Source organism: Chiroxiphia lanceolata, chromosome 24 (assembly GCF_009829145.1).
Source record: "Chiroxiphia lanceolata isolate bChiLan1 chromosome 24, bChiLan1.pri, whole genome shotgun sequence".
Lineage (NCBI taxonomy): Eukaryota > Metazoa > Chordata > Aves > Passeriformes > Pipridae > Chiroxiphia > Chiroxiphia lanceolata.
The window spans coordinates 4,192,161-4,218,769 of record NC_045660.1 but is presented as its reverse complement, the minus strand read 5'-3'; the positions used below and the strand labels follow the sequence as shown (position 1 = coordinate 4,218,769).

At 49.2% G+C, this 26,609-nt stretch overlaps 1 long non-coding RNA gene across 1 annotated transcript; it reads left to right on the top strand.

Moving 5' to 3' along the window:
- Positions 1-5,643: 5,643 nt before the first annotated feature.
- Positions 5,644-22,313, top strand: LOC116798113. The gene is made up of 5 exons (XR_004360821.1): positions 5,644-5,747; positions 12,186-12,297; positions 18,962-19,152; positions 20,412-20,574; positions 21,379-22,313. It is a non-coding gene; the product is annotated as an uncharacterized LOC116798113 (long non-coding RNA).
- The last annotated feature ends 4,296 nt before the right edge of the window (positions 22,314-26,609 follow it).

Genomic DNA, 26,609 nt, shown 5'->3' with positions numbered 1-26,609 from the left:
AAACCTTTATATGTCTTGCATAATTAACATTAAATTTCCCATCAAAGTGTAGCTGGTGTGAACAATAATGGTTTGACTGTAATAAAATAATAGTGACAGTGAGGGAAAGTGGAGATGCTCCAGAAGGACTTTTTTTTTGCAGGGAAAAGCAGTGTTTTCTTGTTCTACCCCAAAGCTTAACAATTCCCTCTTTCCAAACCCAGCTGTAGCACAGTTCCCTGATCATAAACCGAGTGGCAGCTTCAGGTGGATTTTCTTATCCGTTCCATTCCGAGTCTGATTGAAACATTCCTGATGCAAAACACCTGACAAGCATTTCAAAGCCAATTTAAGACGGTGCTAAACCCAAGGGATTGTTGCAAGATTGAAATAAGCAGCGTTTTACAACCTTTATCTCTGTAAGTGCTCACTTAATCTGCTCTCTTTCCTCGTGTGTTTGCCACTATATCCCAACTTTCATTAACCTTGACTAAACAATTTGGTTTCACGATGATTTTTTTTGTAACCTCTTCGGGTGTATTGTCACTTAGAGCCATCTGCTTATCTGTAATTTCTTTTTCTTAATTAGGCTTGGGCTGGGTTGTTTTTTTTTTGACCTCTCTCTGAATGAACTGCCACGTAGAATAATTACCAGCAATTTTTATCACGGGAAGATTTGTGCTTCATCTGCTTTTAGAGGCTTAACTTTTAAAATGTTGAACTGTTTTAATGGAAAAAAAAAAAAAAATACTAGAAGTGGTCTCTCACTGGTGATTAGCTTGGGGGGAAAAAAAAAATTCAAATACCCCCCAAATTGCAAGTAAATTTGGATCTGAAACTAAATGTTGTGGTTCAGAGCAGTCTGAGGTTAAAGTATTTCAGATCCGGAGGACCCGATGAGAAAAGTGCTGGAGTTTTCTGCAAGTGAGAACTCGCAGAAAGGAAAAATTCCTTCGTGTCCTCTCCCCAACAGCCACGAGAGGGCCCAGGGTACCTGGATGAGCCCGGCCCTGCTCGGAGAGCAAATTCCACAGCCCGGCAGGCTGGGGGAAAAAAAAAATTCCATTTTTCCTTAAGCAGGCATCTGAATGTTATTTCACAGCCTTTTCTGTTATGTGAAGGAATGGGAGATTCATCTCCCATTCAGCTCAGAAATACATGGATTTGTGTGGTAATAAAAGCATGATCAATATGTAAGCATTCCATGGGATATTTTATGGAGATTCAAAGACAGGGAAGCAAGAAAGCTTTGCCTTATTTTCCATATCCAGAAGCCAGAAACCGAGGCAATGTAGATTCTTGGTTGAAATCAGATGTAAATACAGGAAATTTTTTTTCAGTCTCTCCAACTTTTCCCTTGGGAACACCAATATTGCAGCTTAAATACCTTGCAGAGATCCATATCCTGCAGGTCCCTCAGGCCTTTGCTATCCAAAAGTGGGGAACTGTCATTTCTATTATTTAGGCATTTAAAAATGCAGGCGAAAAACATTTAGTGCTGGACGAAAATCCAGTTTCTGATCCAGAATCTGACTTCTTAGAGCTAAAAAACAAGCTGCTGAAATGGTTTGTGGAGGGATGCAGGGTGGATCTTGACTCGTGTGGAGGAGCTGTTTGGATTTCTGCTGAGAGTAATTCTTCTTGTAAAGTTCAGTTTATAGTAAATGTTGCCCAGCATCAACAATCACTGCATTAAAACTACTCCATGTTTACAAATACTCTTTTAACTTTAGACAAATTAACACATTACACTCAATTTTAAGGAAGCCACAGCAGTGGAAACCACATCCCAGTGCTGTCAGATGTCCTGGTGTTGTGGATTTGTCCTTCTTTAGCTCATTCCTTCGGCTTCCTAATTTAAATGGGATTTTCCACAGTGGGCTGGGCCTGGGGTGGGCAGCAGGATTGGTGATTGATCGTGGAATTCTGGAATGGTTTGGCTTGCAAGGGATCTCAAAGCTCATCCCATTCCACCCCAGCCATGGGCAGGGACACCTTCCTCTCTATCCCAGGTTGCTCCAAGCCCTGTCCAACCTGGCCTTGGACACTTCCAGGTGTGGGACAGGAGTTTATTCTTTTAAGATGTGGAAATTCATAGCATGGATTTGCTTTCCCCTTCCCCCCCCCCCCCCTTCCATTTAGTTATTTAACTCTGGTTTTCTTACATCAGTAACCTGTGAGTAGCACTTACAAGGACTGAGCTCAGTGTTTGTCCCTCCTGTGTGAACACAGAAAATGAGGGTGGGGGGTTTTTTTTTTTGCCCTGGAATGCTCAGAGCCCCACTGGACTTGGAGAAGGGGGAGCAATCAGTCCCAGCAGCAGCACAGCAGCTTTCCTGTGTCACACCCTCAGCAAGGAGCAAAGGGCTGGGTTTGCTCCCCCTCCTTCCCCCCCTCAAACCCCACTCCCCTGGATCCAGCCCTGCCCAGGAGCTCGGAGCACATCCCTGACTGAGCTCTTTGCAAAACCCACCCAGCCGGGTCGATTTTGGCAGGTCCAGGCCCTCTGGCAGGGCTGGAAATGTGAATAAAACCCGACAGCTCCAGGCTCAAACTGCTGCTCCACCTCAAGATTCATGGCCAGGCTCCGAGGAGTCACTATATCAATGTAAGGGCAGGGATAAAAATGGACCTGCCCTTTCCTAATGCCACTTTTACAAGGCATTAGCACAACTTCCCAGACCTTAAGGCTCTTTCCAGCACTGGGCAGCTGCACACAGGGTACAAATGAGCCCTCTAATGTATCACAAGGACATTTTTTTCCAGGTGCCAGTTTGAATTTGCTGGATTTGGTTGAGTATCGTTCACCTATTTTTTTTATTACCGTGTTAAAAAAAAAAAAACACACATCACAGGGCATCTTTTGAAGATGTATTTGTGAGTGGCAGTAGCTGTACCTCACAGGTGCAGACTGATAAAGGCTGATACTCTTCATTTTGTGGCTCTAGTACAGAAATTTGAAAGCATATTTTCTATTCTCTTTTACTTGGTCCATGTATGGAAATTTAAGTAAATGGCTGGGTGTTTGTCAGCCTGCTTCAGCTTGATTTTTAAACCACTTGGTTAACATCAATTAAATTTCAATGCCATTTAAGCTATTAATTTAATTTAAAGCTTAGTGATTTATTTTTGAGTTTATTCATTTATTTTTTTTAGTTTATTCATTTATTTTTGAGTTTATTCATTTAATTTTAATTCTATTACTTTAAATTAATAGTTTCAATTCCATATGCTGGTTTCAATTAAAGCTGGACTCCAAATCAGTAATGCTGAGGATACACAAGTTCCTACAGCCTTTGAGGAAACAGGCAGTTGATAAAGGAGGGGAGACCATCAGCTGCTGCAGGAAGAATTTTGTGTAGAGGTTCAATCCTTTCAGACTTTCCAGTTCACCAAGACACCCACATCCACAGGCCTGCAGGTGCTGAAAGTCTTTGTACAATTAACTTTGTGCTAAAGCCTATTTAAAACAAACCAAGCTGTACCTTGTTAAAACAAAAAAAGGCCTGGCTGACAACAAATTAACTTTGTCCCCTGTCAGGCAGCAGCCTGGCCACGTGTGCTCTGCTTTTGAGGCATTTGATCTGCTCTGATTTGCTACAAGAACTTGATTTTGTTTATTGGGCTGTGGAGGGTCAAGGACAGTTCTGAATGATGCCAAGAAACCAGGGTTGTTGTAACTTTAATACCACCTTCCTCGTGATGAGTGTGTGTCCTGCAGGAAACCATTTAACTTCTCTCCACTTGCTTACCCATCTGTAAAATGGGATTTTTTTTGTTTTGTTTCTTGGCTTCTCAGGGTAATATTTGAAAGCTCACTCCATGTTTATTGCTGCTTTAAAAGTTTGGAGAATTATTTAAATGTTCAGTTGTTCTGAGGGGGCTTCACTGGGCTCTGACATACGAGAACAGTTCACAGGTAGGAATTTCTCTGGCAGATATTTTGTAAAATATTTGGCTTCCTCCTGTGTCTTATCTTGCCCACAGCAGCAAAACGTTAGTAACAATAAAACGAATGCTTAAATTATGCATATTTTAAATAAAACAGTCTGGTATCTTCTGATCCCTGCCTTTTTAATTTGTTTCTGACTTACCACAGCTGAAAGAAAAAAAAGGAGGGAAATGTAGTAACATGATGGAGAGCAGCAGAACCAGCTCAGGCCTTGACAGGGGAGAGGCTGGAAGACTTGAAAACAGGAGTTTTACTCCATTTACAGCCCCAAATAATTCCCTAACAGCCTGGTCCTCGTGCTGTGCTGCTTAAATGGCACCAATAGTGGGAAAGTCAAAATGATCCTCAAGTGGTCGAACACAAAGGCAAGAGTTGTTCACTGGAGAGGGAGTTCACTGTTCACTGTTCAATGAGCCCACAGGTACCTCAGCCCTCAAAAGGCAGCACTGGCTGGTGGCTCAAGCTGAGCTCTGCAAAGCCCTGGGCAAGGCTGGGTTCTGCTCCCAGCCCTGGCACTGGGACTTGCTGCAAAAAAAAAAAAATTAAAAAGGGTTTTTTTTTTTTTAACTGGAAAATGCTTCTTGCTCCATAGAAACTGGTCTGGGGAGACACAGGAGGGGGAAGGATTAAACAGGAGGATTTTCTCAGCACTTCCTCCTCGTTTTTCTCAGCACTGATGTTTAATAGGTGTTACATGAACCAACACTTATTGATTCCCTTCTGCCCTCGGCAGAGTTTGCTTTTCAATTTCTCTGTACTTCACTTGTGCCCTGAAACAGCTGATGATCCGAGGAAGCATAAAAAAGAAAGGGTAACAAACACCACTGAGCTCTTCCCAGCTTGAATGGCTGATCTGCTTGAGTCTCTAATGAGCTTGTGAAACAGCAACTTTATTTGTTCTGTCATAGCACTTAAAAAGAGCTGCTGGCCAGGGAATCAAAATCATCCCTGGCAACCCAGCAGCAGCATGTTTTGGGGTCCCTCTGGCTTTTTTTTTTTTTTAAATTCTTTTTTAATTCCTGAGGCTCTCAGCACAGCTACGAAGTCCCACAAGCCAAAACAACCAGTGAGCTGAGATATCTTGCTTGACAGGTAGAAGTTGTTCCCTCCCAGGTGGGCTTTTCTACGCAGCAGAGCTCTGAAGATGAACAGCTCCCTCCACTCATTGCCTGGCTCCTCAGAGAAGCTGCTCCCTTGTTTAAAGGAGTTCATTTGCCTGGCTGGACCTCTTCATCTGCCTTGTTTTTTTGCAGCCAATGAGCAGCTGATGGAGTTTCAGCCTGTTGAAAGTTTGTAGCCTTTTCTTGATTGCATTTTGGATTGCACGGCTGCCAGTAATACTATTTCTCAAAGCCCAGGCTTTGAAAATTACTTAGCCTTATGTTTGGCAGTTAATAAGCTGCATAATTACAGTTCCAGGAGCAGATCCAGTACCTTTAGCAAGTGCAGTGGAATCTAAATACCTTCTTCCTTCCTTGCCTTGAAATGGTACTCATTTCTTTCTCCCCTAAATGACAACAGAATTAATTCTGGAGAGACCTGTTGCTTGAAGTGGAGTCAGTGGATTAATAAAAGCGTTAATTATTAAAGCCAGCAAATGCTCCCTAATGATTGTTTGCTGCAAAGTTAATATTTGATTGGAGAAGGTCATCTGCAAGCCTGAGTAGAAAACCTGTCTCTGTAATAGCAGGTGAAAGCACAATTACCTTCCCTTCATGATATGCACTGGTGCTCTCCACTGCTCTCCACCTGATCAGCCCAAACAACGAGCTTGGAGGAGGAGCTGCTCTGCCACAGGACAGTGGCAACCCCAAAGGTCACAGTTTTTAATTGAGTGGGAGAAATTACATCTGTTTCTGTGCTTCCCGGGACGAGGCAATGGGCACCTCATCCTGCAACCCTGCCTGAAGCTGAGCCTTCAGCTCGGCGTGGTTTTGGGGGGGGTTTTTACTGCCCTGCACAGCTTCCTGAGAGCTCGGTTATCACGTGGCAGAGGAGCAAAGGAAAAGGGGCAGATGCTGGGTTTATGCCCCTAATCTGTGCTGAAATGAGGCAGAAATGTCTTAACTTTTGTCTGGGCTGCCAAAACTCACCCTGCAGTGGGGCTGGGGTGGGGGGGTGTCATCCCCAAGCCTCTGCCTGTGTGCAATATTGGGGTGTAACTGGGCTGAGTGGCACCTTCCCCACCAGAGATGGGCACCCCAGTGCTCCAGCTGGAAAAGGAGCTTTTCTCCCAGTCCCAGGTCCAAGGCTGAGCCTTTCTGGTCCAGCCTCGTGGGGACAAGCAAACTGCAGGCTGCCAGAGCCCGTGGGGGGGGTTCCATGCTGAATCCCGCATTTTCACTGGTTTCCTCTACTAAAAGTTAACTGGAAAGGGCAGCAAGAATCTGGGTTAACACTGTGATTTTCCTGAAATGACGTTTTGTAATACTGAGGGTGGGGAGACACCTCAGCTTCTCCCAGCCCTGCCACTCACTCTCCTCGTGATTTCAGGCAAAGCATTTAACCTGTCTTTGCTTTGAACTTTTTTTTTTTCCCCCCCATTTAAAGATGATAACATAAAACCCTCGAGAGCCTCGTAGGAAGGGCGTCGTCACAGCTTTGCCGAGTCCTGTGGTTGTTGGAGGAACGGATGTTTAACTTCACAAATTAAAACAAAACCCCTCTTTGAGGAAAAGCCTTGCATGTAGCTGCTGGGTTTTAGGCATTAATAATGTTGCAAGTCCCTGTAGACGCTCCGTTGCTTCATCAGAGGGATGAGGCTTGTGTGTTTTGCAAAGGGAAGCCTGGAGAGAGTGGAATATCAAGAGGTGAGCCTCTGGCAGAGGTGAAGATTCAGAAACAAAAAGGAGGGGAGCAGCCAAACTGCTCTTTGGTGCAGCTGCACCTCGAGTGAAACAAGGGACACAACACAAGAATGTTCTTTACAGTAAACACGGCAGGCATTGTGTAAAAACAGCCGGAAAGGGTTGTTGATGACACGAAGAAATAAAAGCTGCTGCTTTATCTTTCAGAACTGACAAAGGCTTTGGAGGTGCCTGATCTGAGGAGCATTGTTTCCCGGGAGGAAAAGGATGAGATGTCTCCTGTGACACGAGGCACTGGGAGAAGCCCTGTCAGGATCGTGGCAAATCATCAGGTGGGAGGGAATTGAAATAATTCCGACCTTTTCATGTCGTGAGGCCCTTGCCCTTCACGGACTGTCCACGCGATTGTGGCAGCTCGGGGGGCTCTTCATCACCCCCTCAGACGTTCACAGGCAGGCTCAGAGGAGCAGTTCTGTCTCCTGGGATTTTGGCCCCTGGCTTTGCAGCCTCAAACCAGCCCATGAAAGGGGGATTGAGCCCGATCCAAGCTGCACGTGCTCCCGTGGCAGGGAAGGACAGCGGGAAACCTCCGGACAGGTCCCGACGACAGGAGCCACGGCAGCGAGAGAACAAACGTGCACTGTCTGGGACTTGAGGGGCTTGTGTGTTCAGCCAGTTGAGACTTATCAGCCCTCTTTTCACTGTAATTCCCAGGGACATGGGAATGTTTCAGCTGCACCAGCAGTGCTGGGCAGAGAATGTCAGTGTGGGTCCAGGAGCTGGGGCAGTTCCTGCTCGTAGCTGTGGCTACACGAGCAGGGGGTGAAGCAGCCTGTGCACTCTGCCAGAGCCTGCAATTAAGCCTCTCTCAAGCCTGTTTAAATGACACCAGGGCACAGCTCCAGCAAGAGGTCTCTCCCTTTCACTACCCTAATTTATGCTTGCTGTTGATCACTTAATATTCCCCATTCCAGCGTTTTGCTCGGCAGAAGGGAGGTCAACGAGGAGGAGCAGAGTTCTTGGCTTGCACATCTGCTGTGCCAGGCTCTTCGGGAAGTGTCTGACACTTGTGGATCTTCACAGTGCCTGGAGAAGAGTGTCAGCACTTCAGCTGTGGAGTGGGTCAGTGTTTGTCATGTGCCTGTGGGCAGAGCCTCTTATTTATGGGAGGATGTGGCCACCAAGAGACAGAGAGTGGCACAGACCTCACCTGTGACTGCCTTTCAGATGGATGATGTCTGGTTTCTTCCCAGACTGATGCTGGTGGGCTGCAGGACAGGCTTCACAGGGAGGTGGGGGGATTTGGGGGTTTGGTTGTGTTTAGTTTGGGGTTTTTTTATTTATTTTAAGAGCCTAGTCAGCAGGAAAAAGAGCCAGAAACACATCTCGGCAGAGAAAAGCCTCCAACTCCCATATCCAATTGAAGCTGCAGAAAGAATTGGAGGTTGGCAGAACATAATTATCCAAACTGGAGTTCAGCCAGGACCCTGGGGCTCAACCCTCCTCCCATTCCTGTGGAAGTGCCACTGGATATTTGATAGCTATATTGGGTCCAACCACTGGGTTTTATGGATCCCCTGAAAGGCTGGAGTTGCTGGAGCAGCAAACCCCCTTGGCTCCCGTGTAATAGCACCTCTGGATTTCCAAGCCACAGCTTGTGCACCTGAATTTCCTCTGGAAATGGGGAACATTAAGTGATCGACAGCAGGCGTAAATTAGGGTGGTGAAAGGGAGAGACCTCTCACTGGGGTCATTTAAATCCCCATCCAGGTGCTGCCAGCTGAGACCCTGCTTCTTCCCACGTGGAATCTGGCAGGATCACAGCCCTGAGGCTGCGCAGGCTCTGCTCAGCTCTGTCTCTTTAGCTGCTGTGGTGGGTGACCACATTTCTGATCCACGTTTCCCTGTGCCCTCCCACGTGCAGCTGAACACCCCCGGAGCCTGCAGCGAGGAGGGAATGAGAGATATGCAAGTTACTCCATGCCTGAGGATTTTGCTGGTGCAGTTCCCCAAATCCCCACTCTTTTGGCCTCTTCCAGGCGTGTCAGCACAGCGTGGCAAGGTTGGGAAGCTCGTGTTTGCCAAGGGCACGAAGAAGAGTCCTGGATTCACTCCTGCCAGCGTGTAACAAGCCCTGCCTTGTTCCAGCCTGGTGTGATCAGCAGGATGGGGCTCTCTGGCTGCCCTGGAGTCGCGTGGGAGGGGTGTCCTGCCCTGGAATCGTGTGGGAGGGATGTCCTGGCAGGCTCTGCCCAGCTGCTGTCAGCAAATCCCTTCCTGCAGAGGGCTGGTCAGATGTCTGCGTGTCACTGCTTTGTCCCAGTGACCAGAACATGCCAGAAAAGTTCTTTCTACTGGTTCTTTGGTATAAATATTTCATGTGACCCAGGAAAGCAGCAGTGGGGGCTGGTCCATGTACCCTGAGCAGGGGCCACGTGAATGGAAGGGCTGTATTAATTATTATGAAACAGCTCTGAGAAACAAATGCAGGTTGCCATGGAAGCACCAGCAGCGACAATGTCACCTCATTTTTAAGATGCTTTCAATGTTCCAAACACAATTTCCCTTCTTTTTCAAAACAGACAGTGAGAAAATATCCCAGTGGAGGGGAGATGGGGCCGTGTTTATGGGCTGTGCTGAACTTGATGCCCCTTTATTACAGCTGAGAGCCCAACTTCATGCCTGAGCCATGGAGAAAGGGCACAGGGGGCTGCAGGTGGAGAAGCTAATCCAGGAGGCAAAGGAAAGCACAGGCTGGAGATCAGGGAATAGGCTGTTCCTTCCCCATCCAGAAGTGGAAAGGCTGGGGATCCACAGGGCAGCGAGTCTGGTGACCCCTGGTCCTTGGGAGGTTTGGGGTGTACCAGGAGAAGAGTTAAGCACCAAAGAGGGGACACAGGAAGCTGTCTCTGAGGATTTGACTGGAATAAATCGAGCTCTTACGTGAGAGAGGAAATGGGCAAGCAGTAATGTTGAGAATTGGTAATGCTGATTTAATGAATGCAAAAATTTAAATTGTTGGAGAGCAGAGAAAAACGACAATAATAAACGCCTGGAAGCTGAGTTCTGCCTGCCCCTTTCAATCATCTATGGAAAGCAAAAGGTGACCTTCTAACCCACTTCATTTTAATGAACCTTTTGTTGCCTGACTTGCAAAACTTGTAGTTTTAGAGCATGTAGCCAGTAAATCTAAAGGAATAATCAGCTGTAGCCACATATTGACTTGTTTGCCCTCAGATATCCCATCTGCAGGCTACAGGCACAAAGGGGATTGTGTCCCTGTGGTTTTCACCCAAACCTGGAGAGGGGCTACTCCAACACCCATGACTGGCCTTAAAATCTCTCTTGGACTAACAAAGAATACTTGAACCCACCCTGTGTTTGAAAAATATGCACTTAAATAGAGTTACTGGACATGCCAGAAACCAGAGGAAGGCACACAGAGACTTTGAAATTCTCTTTGTAAAGGGAAAAAGAAATAAAATATAAAATTGATTTCTCAAAAGTTTGGCCCTGCCAAGCCTGAGCCTCCATCCAAAAGAGAGCTGTGACACTGCTCGCTGTGAACAGGCTTTGTTTGCATCAGCGTCTGGGCTGTTGGTGAGATGGTTTCAAGGAGTCCCTGGCACTGCTGAGATGATGAATATTTGGAGGAGAGAGAGATTTTTTGACTATTTTTTTTTTTATCCCAAGCAACACAAGGCCCACTATTCATTTCAAGAAATGAGCAGTTTGCAGCGAAGCCGCTGGTTCACGTGGTTGCAGCTGCAATCCTGAGCTACAGGCCCAAAAAACTGGGACTCACATCCCAAAGAGAGGAATTTGTCACAGCTCAGCCTCATCAGCAACCTCTGGTTAACATATGATACCAACACAAAGGACAGTCAGAATCACAGAATCACTAAGGCTGGAAAAGATCTCCAAGATCATCGAGTCCGACCACCACAGCAATATTTTAAGTTAAAACACAGCAAGGTTAAAATAATGGCAGGAATTCCTCCCAAGTGCAATAAGACGGGAATTTGCTGGGTTTTCTCACCATGACCACAAAAAGCTTTTGTCTTTGCAGTATTGATCAAAGCCTTGCAGTTGAGGACACTGGTTTTCCCTCTGGAAAGGGCTGGACTAGGTGGTAAGAGGGTTCACAGCTGAGTCTCACAGTGTTCTAGGTTGCCTGGTCTCTGCCTGGCAAGTAGAATCACAGAATGCACTGCCATGAGGCAGCAGGACCACGCAGGAGTGAGGGAATATTGCTGGAACTCTGCCCACATGAATCCTCTTCAAGAGGTGATGACCAGAAGTCTGATACCTGAAACAGCCGTGGGGCTCTGGAGAAATCACCTGAAACCTGCTTGGCTCCAGCTCCACAGACCATCAGATCATCCTCCTCCTCTCAGACCCCAGATCTTCCCCTCCCCAGCGCTCAGCTTCCCTCTCTAGGGTCTGTTCACACTCCCTTTCTGCTTCATTCCCAAATCCAATCCCAAGTTTAGTGCAAGGCAGGGGGTGATGGTTTCACGTGGTCACATCCTGCAGAGGTTCATCCTCACACCCCCTCAGCTGCAGGGAGATTTAAAAGCTCCCACCATCCCTTCACAAGCAATTTTACTGCTTTGGCAGCTGGGCTTGGAGGCTCTGGGGTGAAAACCTCTCTTCCACAGTGATGAAGGTGGCAACCTCCTAATCCTAGAGAGCAAATGTCAGGAAAGGGAGGGGAAAAACCCCAAAGGGCACACAGATGGTCAAAAACTGATGGAGAGCACAACTGCCTGGCAGTGAGCCTGTGTATGTTAATCTGAAAACAATTGTCCTACAGATGCACAGTTCTTCTGATAAACCAAGTTCCAGCAGCTAATGACAAGCTGGGAGCTGTTTAACCACAGAGCAGACAAAACAGATTTTTCCACTACGGCTTCTGATGGAATTTTTTAAAAATAATGAGTTGAGGTTTGTGTTTGTTTGGTTCGGTTCGGGGCGGTTTTTTTGTCTTTTTTTAAAAAAAGCCTCCTTTCATTTGCATTTAAAAACTGTTTTTGTGTGCCCTACCCCTTCCATCTCCAACCTTCCTGCGCAGCAGCTGCCGAGAAGTCCAGCTCCATGTCCGGATGCTGTTCAAGTTTGCTGTGCCAGCAGTGAGCAGTTTTTAACAGCCTGGGTAGTCAATGCTTTTTCTGTCTGGTCCTCTGGTGCTGGCAGTGCCCGTGGTGCTGTAATCAAGCCTGTTCACAGAGCCAGGCTGGGCTGGGTGCAGGGCTGGATGATCCACATGGGAAGCAGCTCCAGCCCTGAGCTGCTGACTGACCCAGCCCTCCAACATGCTGAGGCCTGAGAGAAAATGTCATGGAAGTCTGTAGCTTGAACTCTTGCCACCCTTAATTAACCACATAAGGTCTCTCTTACACAGTGCTCTTCATCAGCTCATTTGTCTTGTTCTCTTCGTTTGGCAGATGGAGAAGGTAAAACTCAGAGGACCATCATTTCTCATCCATGGAGCCCATCTGCACAAGCCAAAATAAACCAAATTTCCCCCAAATGCCAGGCCAGTGCACTAACCACAAGGTAACACTGCCTCCATCTCGTTCTCCCTTTAAAATTTTATAAAATTAGCCTTATTTCTCCCTTTGATTCTTCTTGAATGGTGGAGTGCTACACTCAGCTGATTCCCAAATGATTTCCCAACCCACCTCAAAGCTTTGTGCCTCTTGCTCTGTGAAAGAGCACAACACCTGGGGTAAATGAGTAGCACAGCACAAGCAGAGCCACAGTGGTTGGGTTGGATGCTCCTGTGCCAGGAATGGGATGGGCAACTGGGGCTGTCATGGTTTGTGCTGGTGGCGAGAGCATCCTTGAGGGAGAAGGTCTGTCCTGGCCATGACAATGCTCCAAATGCCTCCTTGCTCATACCAGACACAGCCAGAGCATGGGTTTGTCAGTGGGATGATGCTGGGCTGGAGGAGAATCCCAATATCCCTTCTCATGCTCCCCACAGCAGCTGAGGATGTTTCTCCAAGCCTGGCAGGCTCTGCCCACGTGGAAGTTGCACGGGAGAGCTAGGACATGATGCAATAGCAGCTCAGGTTTCTCACCACAATCCCTCTTCAGCAACTGGAGAAAAGGAACAATGATAAAAAGATGCCCTTAAGGGTATTTGTTTCCCAAAGGAATGCACTTAAGGGCTCTGGGAAGCTCAGGATGTTATTAAAGGATATGGGGGGGGGGGAGCACTTGTCAGCCCTAAGTGAATTTGATAAAAAAGATGTTTTATGCAACAGGCTGTATTTAAATCTAAGGGGCAATTTAAGCTGCTTTGTGGGTAATAGCATCTCTCTGATTGAGAAGCCGTGTTTTAAACATGGAATTAGTGAAAGGGAGCGTGTTGGTGACCCTGTTTCCAGGGAAGGCACTGTTATGCATGTTGCAGTGAGCAACGGGACTTGAGGCACAGTGGAGAGACTTTAACCCTTCAGTGGTTTTTCTCAGATTAAGGACAAGCTCCTCAGCTCTTTTCCATCCCGCCAGAGGTCTGGGTTTGGTCCCTGACCCCAGTGTGGTGACTGTGCTCAGTCGGGAGCACCAGACTGGAAAGGCGAAGCGCAAATGCAGGTTTAAAAGGGCTGACAGCAGAGAAACATCCACGTCAGCCTGGATCCCAAAGCTCTCCTGGTTAATTGCCTTCTGCCTGTGCACCATCAGCCTCTGTTTGAGACAACCATCACATTCGTTACCGTTCCAGCTCCGAGCTGTCATCCAGCCTCACAGCTCCCTGCCACGCTCCACCCCAGATCCTGGCTCCTTTTCAGGGCTCCCTTGATGCGGTTTGGCATCTCTCTGGGTGAGAAGTGCTGCTGCTGCCACCTTCCCCTGTCAATATCCCTTTCTTGCAGTGCCCTTCTGCCTTGGCACTCAATGCCATCAACTCAGTAATTAGTATCGTGTTATAATTGAATTGTCAAAAGGAGCTTGGATCAGAGCTGAGCGCGTTGTCGGGGTTATTGCTGCCTCCTTTGGTCTTTCCTCATCTTTTTAATGTCTTTTCTTCATCACTTCATCATTTATTAGTCATGATCACATGTAAGGATTAGATGGGAGTGTTTTGGGGCAGGCTCTGTGCCTCCTGCAGCACACCTGCAGCACTGCAGGCAGCTACAAACCCAATCCAGGGCTGTTGCCTGGTCCCTTCCCCATCCCCTGCAGCCTCCCTCTTCCTTCAATTTTATTGTGTTCAATTCCCAAAGTGACTGAGGGGGATGTTTCCAGAGGAGCATCAAGTGGCAGCAGATGGGCAGGGGTTTGTCCTGCCCAGCCAGGTAGAACCAGCTGCTACAAACACAGCTGGGAAGTGCTGGGAAGCACCTGAAGTGCTGCTAAAAAGGGCTTGAACGAGCACTTGCTCCCTGCTGGTGCCTCTCCTGGGAGCTGTCCCCGTGCTGTGCCCAGTCCTGCTCACCCTGGGCTGTGCTGCTTGTCCTGGTCCTGCTTTCAGCTCTGCCCCTCAGGGGAGGAATGGGTGGTGAACACCTCTACACCCCTGCCAGGAGAACTCTTGGCTCCTCCAGGCAGCACAGAAGTGCTTCCGAGCTGCTGATGGAGCAGGGGGAGAGCTCAGAGCCCCTCGCTGCAGTCACACACAGAACAACTTCTCTGCCACAGTCAAACACAGAACAACTTCTCTGCCATTGCAGCTCCCTCATAGCTGTGAATTTTGGGTTTCCCTTTGGCAGCAGCATCAGAGGATTTGCAGATGAAAAACTGCACGGCCCAGGAGTGGGGCTGGGGTGGGAAGAAACCCCCAGCCGTGGATCTGCCACTGAACTCCCCTGGTCCTGCTGTCACCTCCCACAAGATTAGTGCAGAGAGCAGGAAGAAAACGCCTTGGCAGGAATAAACATGGTTTTCCATCCAGCTGGGAACCCCAGCAGCCTCTGTTGATGCTCCTGCTCGTAGCCAAGCCACGAGCTTTCAAAGCCCCACGGGGACCCATCACACAATTGCATTCCCAAATAAAGGCAGTTCTTACACAGCAGTTTTCAGGGCTGAGAGAGGAAGCAAAGCCACTTGTTGTCTCCTTTGCAGGTGTTTTGACCTCTTTTTCCTGAGACTGTTTTGCAGCAGTACTTCCATTCTCCTCTCCCTTCATCTCCACTCTGGGATTCTCCAAAACTCCCCAGGGAGACAGTGCTGCCGTTCAGCAGCAGGACTGCAGGGTGGGGAGGAGAAGAAGCTGCATCAGGACCCACAAGCTGGAGAGATTCGGGCACTCAGCTGCAAAGATGGCTCAGGGACGGCTGCTTTGCACCTCAGGAAAGTTTTCCACCAAAGCTGGGCTCTCCTGAAGGGATTAGTCTGACTTCCTAGAGGATTTACCCGCTGACTGAGGGCGGGTCTGTGGAAAGCAGCCGGGAAGGCAGAAACGCCCCAGGGCAAGAGCAAGGGATGTGATCCAGGAGGTCTGTGCTGGTGGCTGGCAGGCCAGGACAAGTCCCTTCAGTGCTCCTGTCTACACAGGCAGCTGCTCAGTGCCCCAGGGAAGCTGTGAGGAAGGGGATACAGTCACTCCCAAAGTGGGAGGAGAGGCTGGAGAAGCAGAGCTCCAAGAGACTGCTTGTGGGCTGGCTCTCAGCAGTGACCCCAGGGCTGTCATACAGGGAGGTCTGCACAGCTCCTTCCCTGATTGCTGAGAACCTGAAGTTCCTCTTGCAGCTGAAGATTCACCCCTGTGAATCACAGAACCATGGAATGGGTTGGGTTGGGAGGGACCTTAAATCCCATCCTGTTCCATCCCCTGCCATGGGCAGGGACACCTTCCACCTTCCAAGCCACATCCCAGCCTGGCCTGGAACACTTCCAGGGATGGAGCAGCCACAGCTTCCCTGGGCAAACCTGTGCCAGGGCCTCCCCACCCTCATAGTAAAGAATATGTGAGGCAGCTCTTCATCTGGTCCCACTTTCAAGCACAAGAGGTAATTTGCTGGTCTGTGGATCCTGCACCACCCACCCACACTGAGCTGTCCAAGCCCCTACAACCCTTTCAGCTGCTGGATTTCTTTCCTCATTAAAATTAAACCACCCAGACCTTCCTGTTCTTGGATTCACCGAGTCACCTGTCCCTGCACTGCCATTCACCCAGCAAGGATTTGCTCAGGAGCTTGATGGCAGGAAGAGTGAGCTGCTAAATGTCTGGAGGGCAAGAGAGTGCTGAGAATAATCAATATTTGATGATCCCTTCCCAGGCAGGCCAGGGAGGGGAGCAGTTACAGCCTGGAGGGAGATGCACTGCCTGACCTGCAGCCCCTGGCAAAGGGGAAATGCCACCTCTGGAAACAACCAAACGCTGTGGGATGTTGGCAAAAGGGAGTCAAGCACTCCTGTCACCTGCTGAGCAGCTCAGGCTTCCTCCAGAACGCTGCTTGAAGAGTGAAGATGTTCTCCTCTGGGACAGCAGGACTTGCTTTGATTTCCCTGCAGCACCAGCAAAAGGAGCTCCCTCCTCCTGGATGGAAAACCCACCCAGACCCCCATCCCCAGGGTCAGCAGGGAAATGGAGATCTCCCAGTGTGGCTGCATGACTTTGGGGGTTTCTCCACTGTCTGGGGGCACCAGGGTGTGACTTGTGCTCAGCACCTTGGCCACTGTAGCTGTGGGGTGAACGCTCCTGTCCCGCTCCAGCCGAGGGACTGGTTCCCAGCAGCACCTCAGGAAGTCAAATATTTTGGGGCTGAAGGGTGGCTGAAGTGACCACCTGCAACCCAGAGCTGGTGGCCAGAGAGAGAGAGAGAGGGCAGAGCCAGGGCACAGCTCCACACCAGTTCTCTCCTCTCCAGCTGGAGCCTCTTGGCTGCACACACAGCTGAGGACCTGCCACCAGCACCCTCCCAAGTGCATTCCCTGCACATCCCACCACATCCCAATTGCCACGTGAGTAATCCAAACCTCTTGTTGCCATGGGACTGACATCTTCTTCCCTCTCCCTTGGCTCTCACCTTTTGTTTGTTTGTTTTCCAGGTACCTACTCCTTGTTCTTTTATTTTCATGCTGGAACTGGGGAGGAGGGTGGGAAGGGGGAGCTGGAGCTTGCAAGAGGAAATAATGGACTTTTGTAAACACTCAGGCAGCTTTTGCATATGGTACAGCAGAAATAATCTGCTTTTGGTGGATCAGGAACACGCAATTGGGCCGAGGGGCTTCCCAGAAGAGAGGCAGCAGAAGGGAACTGGGGGTTTTTTTGGGGGGGGGGGGACAGAGCCAGAGGGTGCACATCAGTCCATCCCTGTTCTCTCGTGCTCTGCTGCATCCCTGAACATCCCAGTCAGGCAGCCTGAGCCAGCATTGGGCACGAGCCAGTCCCAGCTCAGCCCCCAGCTCTGTTGTTGGGGTGGTCACGCACTTGTCGTGTGAGATTATTGTTGTCTGTCCTGGAAACAGCACCAGAAATAGCAGCAGGGCTTAGCACAGGCAGCCACTGCCCCAAACTGCTCCCCACCTGGGAGATCCTCCCTTCCCCATGGGAAGGGACATCCCACGGAGAGGCAATCCCTGGATAACTGGGCCTGGGGTCTCCAGGACCTGTCCCAGGGTGGCAAATCCCCCAGGGCTGCAGGGACCAGGCTCAGCCCTGGGATGGGACTCACACAGGGTGGCTGCTGCCTTAGTGTGGTGGCAGAGCTGAAAGCAGCAGAGGGAACCAGTCTGGCTTTCTTTGGGGTTAATAAAGCTCCTGTTGATCCCAGTGCTGGAGGAAAAGGCCTGGAGTATCCAGCTGGATCATAGTGAAGGCAGAGCAGGGACCTCTCCCTGTGCCAAAGATGCTCATGAGAAACTCAATCCCTGCCCTGGGGAGAGGGTTATTGTAACATATCTCTTTGCTCAAGGACAGTTCTCTTCCTCCTTTTAAGTTATTAACATGGAATTATCAATGCCCATAATCTGGTTTGTTGTTAGCTCCTAGCAGGGCTCGCAGCACATGGATTTCCAAAGGATTCAGTACAAACAGGAGCAGATTGATGTCCAGGACTGAGGCAGAGGATGAATCAGCACTATCTGAGGCACAGATACAAGGATGATGGGGGTACCAGCAGCACTTGGAGGAGCAGTTCAGGGGCATGGGTGGGTGTGTAGCTCTGACACACAGTCAGGAGACCAGCAGCTGCAGGAAAAGGAGGATGGATTTGGGACAAACTGATTATCTGACACACCTGGAACAACCTGAAACCCAGTGTGCAGCCACTGGGTGAATAAAAGGTCAGGGGAGGAGACTGGGATTGCCACTCTGAATTCCTGAACAGCAGAAGCCACAGGACTTAATTCTCCCTTTCAGCAAGACATCCAGGCTCAGCTTAAATATTTTCACTGCTGGGAGATCCAACCTAGTTCTTGATAAATTGCTTCAATGGCCAATTACCCTCATGCCTGAAAACCTCAGTCTGTTCTGAGGTGAATTTATCCAGCTTCATCTTTGAGGAACTGGATGTGATCTTTGTCTCTCAGGTTGCAGAGCCTCTTTTGGTCAAGCTGCTGCTCCTGTGACCTGTGCTTTGGGTATGGAGTGGGTGGATTTGTTGTTGGGGAAGTCCATGGAGCTGCCTCCCATCACTGGCTCTGCTCGAGGGTGAGAGAAAAGAGGATGAGGCTCGTTATCACCCCTGAGTGCTGCACCCTCACACAGCCACCTCAAACTGCTTGAAAACGAGAAAATTATTTTGCTTTGCAGTAGTGGGAGGAAAAAAAAAAAAAAAAGGAGAAGCCACCAAAGGCCAAGACTTCCAGAAAAGGATTCAGTGAGTAATTTTTAGAGTGGTCAGTGCCTGCCCTGCCCTCTGTGGTCAGCTGAGACCTGAGCACTCAGCCCTGGGAGGGCTCCTGAGCCACGTGAGCAGATTCCAGGATTACTATTAAAAGCTCAAAACCCCAGAGTCAGCTCCTCCCCCGAGTCTAAAGATTAAAAAAAAAAAAAAAAAAAAAGTTAAATTTCTCTGCTTGCTGTCTGGGTTTTTGAACTTCTGCTCTTCATATTTTCAACCACAAAAATCCAGAAACCTCATGTTTTAATGGAAAGGGAGACTTGTAATCTGATAACATAACCCCAGGGACTGTGTGTAAAAACTACAGGGCTTGCATGAACAGGCCATTCCAACAGCTTAAAGCACATCCAGAGCAAAACCAGGAATAAAATGTGACCCCTGTTCTCTGGATGTGCTCAGCATGAAATGTTTACTTCCTATTTTAGCTCGCTGGCATCCTTCACTTGCCACAGCCCTGCCTGCCTCTTCTTCAGGGGAAGGATGCTGTGTTGGGAAAGAAATCCCCAAGGAAGTTCTTTGCCTGGATGGTTGGTTGAACCTCCCCAGCGTGGCAGAGATGCCCCAGCTACAAGGCACCATCTCAGCACACAAAGGAAACAACAATCTGGACTGGAGGGTAAGGAGATTATAAGGATTAAACACGATGGAGAGAGATGTTTACAATTATTATTAGCTTCAAAATCTGCCCAACCAGAACAGCAGGGCACTGCCCATCTGTTGTTTTACGTCTGCACGGCCCCGATGGTTTTGTTCCTGTCTGCACCTTAAATTCGATATTCTGTTACAACCTGAATGTAAAGCAACACCAGCCACAGCAAAATCTGACCCTGGTGATGCAGTGCCAGAGGGTTTGGAGCTGCCTGGGTGGAAACAGCTGGGGAAGAAGTGCCCTGCAAAAGAAACAAACAAAGCAAAGCTTGCAAAGAGAGAAACAGCATCACAAATGCAGTAATGTAACAGGAGAGAGGGGACAGCACTGCGGGGCAGGGACAACAGGCAACCCAGAGAGAGTTTTCTCAAGGAAAAAACTGAAAACTGGTTAGAATTAAGAACACATTAGATTGAGCTGAGTGGTGATATTACACAGGGAGGTCGTGGCTTTTCACACAGGTCGAATTAACTCCCTTGGCATCTGTGTTGTAAATTCCCTCATCCACATCTGCTCTCTTCTGACAGGGAAATGTTGCTCAGGGCTGCCACAGCAGCCAAGAATGTGAGAGGAGAGGGATGCAGAATCTGCCAGGAGCTTCCTTTAGGGGATGGGAAGAGGATGAAACCTTTTTCAAAGGAAATACATGAAAATCAAGAGATGGATTTTGCAGGCTCTTTCCAAAAAAACCCCAAAACTTCTCACCTCAGCAGTGGGACTGTTTTTAAGGGGAAAAATTGCCTCTGAAAGGGAAGGATGCTGGGCTCAGTGCAGTCTCAGGGGGTTGTTTGGATGGGGGGTGTATGAGCAGGGGGGGTTACATGTCTAAACCACTCCTGCGACACAAATTCACTGTTTTTCATCTCACAATATCCAACCCTTTCAAAACACATTGACACTTTGGGGGATTAGAGCATGAGCAGCCCCAAATCCCAGCAGTCCAGGAAGTCCCTGCAAATGTCCTCCACCCTTTGGGTTGAACAGGGGGAGAAATTTCAGCTGGAAAGGAGGGGGGACTCTCAGTGCAGTGATGAGGTTTTTGGATGCTTCTTCTTTTTTTTTTTTTTTTTTTTTTTCCCCAAGCAGAACATTTCAAAAGAGTTGTCTCGAAACAGAACGTTTTGTTTTGTTTTGCTCCTGGTGAATAATTTAAAAGGTTTAAAAAGCTGAAACAGCCCTAAGAAAAGACTGTTCTGAAATGACTGTTGTCTTTTTCTCTCTCCCAGAAGTCACTGAAAACCTGAGTGAACCTCAAGTGCATCAGGAAATGGGTCTGATGCTTTGGCTCAGTCTGGCCTGGAAACCTGCTCCTGGTGTGTCATGACCACAGGCTTGACAGGTGGAAGCAAAATGAGCAGTTCAAGTGACAAGAGCAAGATCACCTTGCAGGTAAGGGGCAGAGATGGAAATATATCCCTGTCTTCTGTCCTGTCTCTCTGCTGAGCCCTTTCCCTCTTTAATCACATCATCACAAAGGTTGTCTCCGTGGCAAGGCCAGAATCAGCCTCGCTGCTGATTGCAGGGAGATGTCACCAGCTCCCAGGACCAGGAGATGCTTTCAGCAGCTGTAAATCAGCACAACACCACTCTCCCTTCCCCAGAACTCTGCTGATTTATGTTGGCCATGCAGAGGCCCCTGGTAGACACGTGCTGGTGGATTAAAATCAGCCCGTCGGGTGTCCCTGTCCTGCTGATGGATGTGACACCCCGAGGCAGGGACGTGGCAGCAGCAGCAGCTCAGGAGCTGCAGCACAAGGGGCTGTGGTGGGTTTGGTGAGTGGCAGTGCTGGCACAGGGGCACGTTTGGGTGCCCTGGCAGCTCCAGGTGCCCGATTTTAACCTGTCACCACGTGCTGGTGAGAACCCAAGTCATGCTGGGCAGCCTTGAACCTCTCAAAACTCTGGTGGGCTGAAGAAACAAGCACCTGGTGCTGGGTGACCACCCTGGGATGCTCTTCCCAGTGCAGGCAGGAGTGCTGGGAGTGCTGGGCTTTTCCTCTGGCAGAGGAATACACAGAGTTAAACTGGAATCCCAGCACACAGAAGCCATGGGTCCATCAGGGAATGAGAAGGAAACACCCTCCTGGGGGGAGAAGGCAGCGTGGTTTGGATTTGATCGTGGGCACAAACTGATGAATCTGTTCTCCAGGAATGTGTCTCATGCACTGCCCCTTCTTCCCTCTTCCTCTGCAGACCCTGACCCACCTGTCTGTGAAGAGGTCGGGGTGTTGGATCAGGGCCTTGAGAACAGCAGTCTTAGGGATCAGGTTGTCAGCACATGGATGCAAGATCCTGGGAACAGGATGTCAGATTTAACTGAATTGAATTCCAGAGTCTCCGTGGAAGCAAGTGACCTTTCCTGCTCAGGGCACAGAGAGGTGCTGTGAGTGACACAGAAGCCGAGGAAGGTTTAGGAAGGAGCATTTATTGAAGCTGCAAGGGGCAGCCTGATACTGCAAAGGATGTTTATTTTCCCAGATCAAGTTGAAAGCTCACAGCAACTTCCCGCAGTTTATGGAATTAAATACTTGGACCGGGCTCAGAAACACCAGACTGAGAAGAAACATTCAGCAAAGGTCAGCCACAACTATTTACAAGGGGCGTACACGTGACACAGTAAAACTTGCACTGAAATAAACCCCCCAGCCCCTCTCCCACAAGGTCCCATTTTGATGCTGAACTGCTTTGAAATTGTTCTGCCGAAAACTTTTGCTTGTGCTCCAGCAAAAAGTTTCCCTCACGCTGAAACTGCATTTCCCATTGGAAACCTCTTTGGTTCAAGTATTTCCTCGTCTCTGCTGATGCTTCCTGGGTTCGTGCCCTGCTCCAGGATTGTTCTCTCTGTGACCAGCATGTGACAGGGCTTAAATAAGGAGTGATTTGTGACGTGCCTTGATACCCTCTGATAAAAGATGCCCAGAGCACTGTGTGTTACAGTACCGTGATTTCTCTCCCCACTTCTTCAGAATGCGTTAAATGTGTGGGTGCTCCAGTTATTTCCTCTAACAGTTGATATTTTAACCTGCTGTATTTTTATCTTGGCTGCATTATATAACAAGTTATGCTGGTGTCAATCTGGAAGCTCCAGCACCGTCAGTAAAGCTAATCCAGTTTAACACAAGCCTTAGAGGAGGGTTGAATTCCTTGTGATAAAAAGCAGAATTAACCCAAATAAATGACTAAACTCCTCAAAGAGTACCCTTCGGTTTTCCAATTAATTGGAAAATTAATTCCAATCAAGACAAGGTAACTTTCACTCTCAGCTTCATCCTTTGTGTATGCCAGGAGAGTTTGTACCCTGTGGTTTAGCCTCCTAAAAGGGAGGATGGGAAGGGACTGCTCCAGCCTCTCCTGAGACTGCTCCCAGCCACAGGTGAGGTGGAGCTGGAAGGGATTCCCAGGATATCTGCTCCCCCAGCTGCTGCCTGCTGGGTCAGGATTGCTTCCCAGCATCCCAAGGCTCAGCCCAGGGAGCAGGGAACAGCGTGCTGGGTGTGCAGACGTGTGTTTGCAGAGGGAGGGAAAGCGAGTCTGCAGGGAAACAAACCACAAACACACACTGGGAACAAGCACAGCTTCTAATTTCCCTGGACGGCAGCAGTGCTGATGTGGATTTTCCATCCCTCGTCCCTCCCGTCACACTCAGCTCCTCAGCTCGGTTTCCTCTGGTCACAAGAGCCTTTCTTCCCTCCGAGGAAGGGGCTGTGGCTCAGTGACAGGGTGTACAAGGCACCTCCTGCCTCCACCAGCAGCAGAGCAGGGAGGGAGGTTGTTTTCCTCATGAGCTCCTGCCTCGTTTACAATTTGCTGCCAGGGCAAAACACGAGAGCTCCTCTGGCATCAGATTTTTGAAGGCTGGTGCTGGCCATAGAGAGCAGCTGTGCTGTGGGATTTCCTCTGCAGGACATTGTTCAGACCAAAAAGTGTGTAAATCTCCAAAAAAAAAAAAGAGTGAGATTTACTTCTTGGTACCCAAGAGTTTGCAGATCCGGGCTAATTAATATAAGAAATTTTAAGAGACATTAAATCTTATGCTTTCAAGTTTAAGCCAGGCTTTAATTGCTAAGGATTAGGAGATGATCTGCCCCATCCCCTCTAGTGTCTGGCACTGAGCATCCCTGGGAGCAGGATGGTGCTGTGCTGGCCACCCCAGCTCCAGTTTCCCTGCTGCTCGTTCAGCTCAGTCCTGCCCTGTCCCTGCAGCTGATGGGACACACTGACCAGGCTGACAGGCTTTGATTGTAATTAAGTTGCTCCTGCTCGTTGCCCTGGGCCTGTTTTCCATCAGCTCAGCCTGCACAGCCAGGCTGTGTCCCTGATCCAGGCGAAAGCAGCTGGGCTGTAGGGTGGGAGAGAAACACGGGTGTGGTACGAGAGAGGTCACAAAAAATAGAAAATTCAGGCCGTGGTGTTTTGGGGGAGCAGGGGAGGATCGTTTCAGCACCAGGGATGGTAATCAGTGTGATCATTTGGCATCACTGCTGCCCCTCTGTGTGTGGGGAGCTGTACAGGGGGGAGCAGCTGGGGCTTTGCTCCTGGGGTTTGTATGGAGCAGGGTGAGGATCCAGATCTGCAGAATGGGGATCTGGGAGAGAGTGACTGAATATCTGAGAGAGGACACTCCTGGTTCAGGCCTGGATACAGCTCCAGCCTTATTAAGGGTGCTCAAACCCCTTCCTATTATGTGGGAAAAACTCGAGGACAGAAGCACAGCCCCACACTGGGGTTCACAGCACCCACTTGGCTGCTGGTAAAATGAGTGTTTCGTGCCAAACTTGGTTTCCCACCTGGGCATCCTGGCATCAGGGTGATGCTGGAGCTGGTCCCATCTCCAGAGAGCCCCTTGCACAGGTGACACCACAACCAGTGTGACCGAGCAGGGAACACACACCCTGCAAGCAACAGCAGCTCCTGGCCCAGTCCTGGTACAGTCAGATACTTATTTCTGCAATATTTGACGTTATCATATTTATAATGCCCTTTCTCCATAGATCCCAAAGCATGTTAATTGACTCATTAACAAATTGTTAACGACTGTGGTAATTGAAGTCCTAAGCACGCCTATAAATTAGATTTACTGACAGGGGCTGAGGTCTGGGTTGGTTACAGCTCAGCCTCGTGGCAGTGGGGTGAGCTGAGGTGATTCCTGAGCTGGGGAGTTGATGGGGGGAGCAGCTCAGGATTTCCTGAAACTCTGCAGGGCCATGGGAGGACTCTGTGATCCTGGAGACAGGGAATGTCCCGCTCCTCAACTGCTCACTTAATCAGGGCAACTCGCCACGTTTCGGCCAACAAATGTCAATGAGAGCACATTTGTAGTTGCTGGTATTATTTTCTCCTTAATGAAATGTCAAAGGAAGGGAAAACAGCGGAAAATGTCAGCAATTGGTCTTTTTATCACACAGGCAGTTAGACACGGGCCTTCTCAGCAGAGATGCCAATTTATTAGGAGGCAAACGCGGCCGGGTTTGACAGGGTGGAAGGAGCTCAGATTTCCATTAGTGATCACCTTTTAACCACCCCCAGAGATGTTAATTTGCTATAAACGCACTTTGCTGTAAACATGAAGAGACAGTGAACGAGTAAAGCCTCGGGAACGTGGGTGTCCGTGGCTGGGGGACGGCACAACTTTGCTGACTTCAATAATTAAAGCGGGGAGCAAACGAGCACCCCCCCCTCACAGCAAAGCTTGTCACTGGACTTACCTCCAGGGCTGCATGTTCATGGTAAAGATTGCTCCAAAAAAAAAAACAAACCCTGTCATCTGGGAAAACACATCAGCATTACAAAAAACCCTCACAAGTTTCCCTGAAAAGCTGCATTTATTTAGTTGTGATCTGGGAGGAAGAGTGAGGAAGAGTGGCAAGGATTTGTTCGCGTTTCCCGGATTAAGGAGACGATGCTGGATGTGGGGAGCAGAGGAGAGGTGCAGCCCCCCTGCTGCAAAACTGGAGCTGCAAACTCGTGTGTGTTCCGGTGACGCTGCAGAGCCGAAAATAACCTTGAGAGAGGAGCCCGTGCGGAGCCGGCGGCTCGGGAGGAGGGAGGACAATTACCGGGAGATGGATGGGTGGTGATGGGCCGGGCAGGGAGGGGTGGGGAGGTCAGGCTTGTGCTGCTCACCACGAGAGAGAGAAAACAAGGAGATTTCCTAAAAAAGTCGCTGCTCTGCCACGCTCAGCACTCGGAAATTAATAAATAAGTTTCACTCTGCTTGTCTGGCCTCCAGGACCCACCTGCCCCTGGGCTTCTCCTGCAGGAGGAGAGCCTGGTATCCCACCCAGGGAGGTGGGTGTGGAGAGGAGATTTTGAGCTCTGCCTTCCTGAGGGAGGTGACACTTGTAGTTCTTTACCAAGACAAGGATATTTTAAACTCAAATGATGACTTTCAGGGAGGCTGGCTTGGATGGTACAGCCACGATGGAGACCTTGAATTGATGACTCCTCTCTCCCAGGCTGCTGTCCCGGCCCTTCACTCTCCAAACTTGAGTGGTGACCCTTGAAGAAACACATTCTGCTGTTCTCCCGAGGTAACACCCACCTGGGGCAGTGCAGGCAGCCAGGGAAGGGGCAAACATCCACATCAGTGCTGGGATTCAGTGGGAAAGCTCAGCTGGGTAAGGCAGCACTGCCCTGGGTCTGACACCCCTTGCAGTAACAGCCAGAGGGATCAGGGGACACCCCGTGAGCCCTGAGAGGAGCAGCTGTGGCAGGGGAGGATGTGGCAGCAGGAATGCTGGGGATCCATCCCCATGGGGATCGTGGCCAGTGAGTGCCCTGTGGAATTGCTGCAGAGGAACCAGTGGGAAGGAGCAGCAGAGCTGGGCAAGTGCAGAAGTGACTGAGCACGGTGTGATTATGTTTAGCTGGTGATGATGCAAAATACAGAAATAGGGATGTGAATCCCAGCTGTGTCCCATACCTGCTGGTGGCTTCCTCGGGCTGATTTATCAATAATTAATGGCAAAGGTGTCTGCCTTAACTTACCAGGTATTGGGAAGCAGGAAGCCCTCCAGTGCAATGCGGGCTGCTGGATGGGAGCAGAGCTCATCCATGATTTAGGGAAACACTACAGCTTGGCTTAAAACCCTTCTGGATCTGTGTATGTGCTTCCAGTAAGCACAGATATTTACAGTGAGTTGCTGCACAGAGCTGGATCTGTGTCTGTGCTTCAATTTGCTCCTAACACAGCGATTTTTTCAGATTTTTGGTGTTTGTGTGCTGCTGCCCTCAGAGAGCCTCTGACGTGGTCAGCCCTGGGGGGAAGTTTCTCCTCTCAAGTTTTGGTCACCATCCCCAGCTCACCCCCACGTGCTCAGATTCAAACCAGGCACTAAGTGGGGATGTGCCACTGGCTCCATCCTGCTTTAGACTGGGATTTTTGGGTGAGAAATTCAGCTCAACCCTTTCCAGCACCCTCTTGT